Genomic DNA, 5,364 nt, shown 5'->3' on the forward strand with positions numbered 1-5,364 from the left:
CATGAGGAAACCCAGCCCATCTCAAGGGAAACGGYGCCGGCGCTGCAGCTGGCAGGGAGGAACTGCCGGGATGAGCRGCTCATGAACAAATCTCTCCGGAGGCTGACAGCAAGGCCCTGCAAACAATCTGCATCTCCATTGCCCTCATCCACCCCTCGAGCACAGGAGCAAAGTTATTTTGCTTTGCACTTTTAATTAAAAGAGAGCAGCGTCTAATGTGTACCCGCTTTCGAAGCGGGGTCACATCATCCTGCCCAAATGCCACATTTGAGAGCACGGACAGCACCTACACTGGCAGTGGCGGGAGAAATATGCTTAAACTGCCACATCACAGACCAATTTAAAGCAAAGCCTGAAGCGTCACCACATAGTTCTTAGATACTCCTACACACAGACCCCAAAAGGACAGAAGAAACCSCTTAGCAGAGTAGGAACTGAAACTGCTCTAAATGAATGAAGGACTCCACTCAGTGCCGAGTTCATACTAATAGATRTCAGCGTGCAAAACCTTCTGCCTGACATTCAAAGACCAAATTCTGCTGCCTGCAATTTGCAGGCAAATATAACCAAGAGTGGACTTCCGGAGTGGTTTTGTGCAGGTGCTGGGCCTGCCACAGGGTTTTCTAGGTGTAGACACGTATCACCTCCTGAAGACAGAGGACTCAGCAACAGCCAAGCTGAAAATTGGTGCCAAAACACTTACGGTACAACTCCTCTGCTCTAGGTTAATCCAAGAAGAGCGTCGCCACTGCACGTACCTCAGTCACCAGAGCTTTATCTTGAACCAAGCAYAGAACGATCTGGAGTTCCTCAGCTAGCTGCAAGCTGTTGCAACAACACTTTGGGGGACGTACCTCCTGCTTTGTTTCGTGGTTTTTGCATGCCAAGTTATGCTAACTTGTGAGTTAAGCTGTTTCCCTACAGGGTCCTGGGGCAGGAGTCTGAGAGCAAGGTGGACTTGAGCGAGGCGCAACACTGGAGTCGCAACTCAGCTAACTCTGCGGTGAAGTCTGCTGCCTTCAGAAGGCTCAGAGTGATTCTGGCCTTTAATTCAGAAGACCCGCAGCTGATTTATTTTACCCTTTCCTTAGAAAAAAAGCAGAATTCAGCTTGCCTAGCTACAAATTAAAAGGCAGCAGATGATAAGTAATTAGCATACACTTTCCGCTGCATGAGACCATCATTGACAAAGTAACTATAAACCTTTTTTAAAGCACAGACTCTAAAGAATTATTCTACCTCTGGGCTCCGTTGAGTTTGCAGTGCCCTGTGTTTGTTTCCCAGCTGAGACAACTGCCAGTTAAGCGTTCGCTGTTGCTGCTGCTACAGGGATTGTGCAGCTAAATAATTCAGTAACCAATTCCTGTTTAACAATATCGCTCCCTACCATTTGAGTGGCGAACCAGAGTCCAGGCCAAGAGATCGCAGCAAAAGGGGGTTTGCAATAAGCCTTCATTTGATGTGAGGACACCAACTTGTGCATTTCTTCTGTGTACAACCTACTGCCCAACTGAAAGATGAAGGAGCAGTAACAGCAGTTCTGTATTGACCAGGGAGGACTCAAACAGGTGCCGGTATATGCTGCATTTTAGCACACATTAAATAAGGACTTTAATGAATTGCTGCTTGCCTCTAGGTCACCAGTTCAGTTACTACCTAACGAAAGGGGTGATGGCAAAAGGTTCTGCCTACGGGACGGTTCCTTGGTGAAATGATCAGCTCAGGTCCTGCATCCAAGAAAAACCAGAGTGCAGAACGGCATACCAGTGGAGGCAAGGATGCAGATTCTGTGCCTACGTCAGGAAATCTGGATGTCTCCCTCACCCCTGCTGTGGGTGCGTGCACGAGAGAGACACTACCATATATGATGCTTTCATTATCAGCGTGAAGGACCACAGCGCGAAGAGCTAGCTCCCCCGAAAGGATAGTCAGCACTTTCGGGTTCGGATTCATCTCGCTTAACCAGAGGCGTTGCGCTAGGACCTAGTCCTAGTGCTACAGCCAGCAGAAAGGCAGAGCAGTATCTCAGGCAACTGAACCTGGATTAAGACCCATGGTTTAGAAATACAACTGATCTCATTTGTAAAGACTCATCGATACCCTTGATTCACAGCACCCACGATGAGCTGCCCCTTGGCAAGGAAACAGGAGCTTATTTAAAGGCTGAAACTGTCTCACTTCAGCTTTGAACCTGCTCTTCTTCATTCAGGGCATCACCGGAGCTCACCTGGCCACCTCAGGCTGAGCCCCATCCCCATCGCTGCGGCTCAGCAGAGAACCCAGCTCACATTTTAAAGATAACCCTCTTGCCTATTCAGTTCCTGGGTTTTGTGGCTTTAAAGCTTTCTTCTGCACAGCTATAAAAGGGTGTGAGAAAACTTGGAAAGGAAGCCCTGGGTGGTACAGACAACTGGAACAAGGAGCAATCTGTGCCCGGGGCGTGGGGCAGCGGAGGGGGCGGCCGAGCCCACGGTGGCACACTGAATGGCTGCCGGAAAGGAAATGACATACTGCACTATCCTGCTTTTGTCGAGGGGCGAGACCAAAATGATCCAGAAAAACAAAAACGGATTATTCTGGCTCGTACCGCTCCCCCCACCCCCATGCAGGCTACAGGCTGCTGCCTCCGGTGTCCTCCCTTCTGCAGATCATGGGGTATCTCAGAACAAGCAGCATCTGGTTCATTTTAGCGCTAGGATCTGGGCCTGTATTTTTATGCTCCCCAGGCTTCCGTCTGCTTGCTGCCTTTTGACTAGAAATCACGGCCGTGAAGTCACCGTCGGTAGGTTTATCTGGCTGGCAAAGCAGGGGCACGTTCACCGAGAGGGAACACCCCATTCCGCTGCTCCTCGCTGTGCCCAAGGCCAGGGAGCTCGAGCGCTGACAAAAACGATGCCACCCCCTTGGGCCCACTCGCTCCGAAGCGAACAGGCCAGTAGCAGCAGACCTGCTAGGTAATGTGCTTCTCGCTCACCCTGTTCAGGAATAAGGCAGCATGAGATCACCTTTCCTGTTGAGCCTGCCTCTCCCCCTCGATTCTCGGCTCCAAGCGCACCCTCTGCCCCTCTGCGACTTTGCAATTTCCTTACTGTCCACGTGCGGCTGCTCGGCCCAGCTGCTTGGGCTCAACTCCTTCTGCTTYGCACCTCCCTCTTCATCTTTCAGCTGGTGTCTGTGTCTCTGCTCTACCCACTTTGCCTATCTTCTCTCAAGCCTTGCGAGTGCAAATGTCCCCCTGTCCCTCTCCCTCAGCTTCCCTTGCCCCCAGGTATTTCAACACCCACTTCTCCGCACTCCGGTTCCTGTCTTGCTTTTGCTACCAAAACCATCTTCACCTGCCCCATCTGGTTGGGGCAAAGGGGCTCTCCTTGGTGCCTTCGCCTTGAGCACGGCTGACCACAAAGTCTCTYGCTTCCCTCTCTCATGCTCCCACGCTCCACAGAGGCACATCCTCTCCCAGTTACCCCCAACTTGGTGACCTCTCCATTGCCTTTGCCTTATCGTCCCCATGCTGCTGGGCTTCTCCAGAGCCTGTCATCCGTCTGTGAATGGATGTTTCACCACCTCGCTATCTGCCCAGGAGTTTGCCTCCTTCCTCTCTACAGCTAACGCTCTTCCTCCAGCCATGTCTAGGTCAGGTATTTCACCTGTAGCCATTGCTCATGTTCTGTCTCCCAAATGCCCAACCATCCTTACAAACTCCTCCCTCAGTATCACACATTCTTTCCATATCTCTCTTTCCTATTGTTTCTGTATCTTGCCCATCGCTTCCTCCTCTTCAAAAGAGCCAGAATTCACTCCTTATTCCCCAGCTAAAGCTCTCTCCATGTCCTGGCCACCTCTCACTCCTCTCTCTGTAGTCTCCTCTCTTCAGGCGTTATGAAAACAATCTCATAAAGAGAAGCAAAGCACAAATGTCATTTTCTTATAAATTAAGGTAAGAAGCCCACCCTGAAATGAACTGCAATCTCCATTTCTGCAGGATGATACGTGTTATTAAAAACAAAAGCCCATAGGAACACAAACTAAACAACTGTTCATAGGCACAAATTCTGAGCATCTTCTGCTGCATCACAAGGGCGATTCAAAAGGGCTCAAACAACATTAAACGAAAAGATGGATTTGGAATTGCAGGAAGCAGAGAGCACTGAATATTATGGGCCAGATATATAGAGGGAGAAACTGTGTCCCCTAGCTGCATTTTTAAGACAGGTATCTTTTGAAAGATAAATACAGAAAATACCACTTGCTCCCTTAGAAGGTGGGAGTTACGGGCACTGACAGTAGTGCTGATGTCAGGCATGCGTACAGGACTTTGCCACCAGTATCACACTGTGGTTTCCCTCACTTTGGGGGGTTTCCCCCCATTTAYATTAAGCAAGAAAGCTGCCTTTTCTGTTTGAGTCAGCATGCTGAAGTTTCAGAAAGACTAACAAACAAAAGCTTACCATCACCGACAATTTAAAGTCAACTTGCTAGCAGACTTCAATGCAGCCATATTAGACAGGGAGGTAATCCCAGCTAATGTTCTTCAGGATTAACAGAGGATTTGGAGGGGTAATGAAGATGATTAGCCTGAACAGTGTGAGGAGGCTTTGGCTGAACAAGAGACAACTCTCTGGCTCTCTACTCATCACACTGGCATTCAGAATCTCCTGTTTAAATTTAGTCGCCAACACATCCAAGGCTTGGTCCAGCCCCAATCCAGGTACTCAAAGCACATGGTGGAAAAAAGGTGCCAGGGTGCAAGAAGAGCTGCCTGCAAACATCTGGTTTTGCCTGGAGACACAGGGCACACTCATTCAGGGTATTTTTCCCCTATCCCCACAAGTGGAACCTCCTGGAGCTGAGCAAAGCTGCCCAGACCTTGCAGGAGGACAGCACTGATCTCCATTTCCCTACTTTGCCCAAGACTCTGCTTCCCTAGAAGCCATCCCTGACAGGCGAGGCCAGGGCACTGCCGAGCACTCGGCCTCGGAAGCCACCGACTCCCATCCTGAGCCAACTTCAAACAGCACAGGGTCTGCTCTCCCTGCGCCTCCGAGCGGACACTGCTGGCTCCCACCTGCTCCAGCAAGGCCTGCTTTCAGAAGAAGCACAACTTCTCCCCACTCCTGACCTGGCTGAGGCCCTCACTGCTCAAAGCTGCAAACAAAATCAAGACATTATCAACTGCAGCTGACACTTAAGTCACACTTTTCTTACTTTAGCACATCAGAGCTTTCCCCTCTTTAAAGCATTTATTTCTCAGCACCCTGTGAGGCAGGACAGGGCTTCTCCTTCCACTTTGCAGRAAAGGAATCAACGCACAGAGAGACCAATGCACCTCCTCAGTCCCATCCCCGTTTTTGCTGATCCCCAGGT

Source organism: Apteryx rowi, unplaced genomic scaffold, assembly GCF_003343035.1.
Source record: "Apteryx rowi isolate R43461 unplaced genomic scaffold, aptRow1 scaffold_95, whole genome shotgun sequence".
In the NCBI taxonomy this organism is placed as follows: domain Eukaryota; kingdom Metazoa; phylum Chordata; class Aves; order Apterygiformes; family Apterygidae; genus Apteryx; species Apteryx rowi.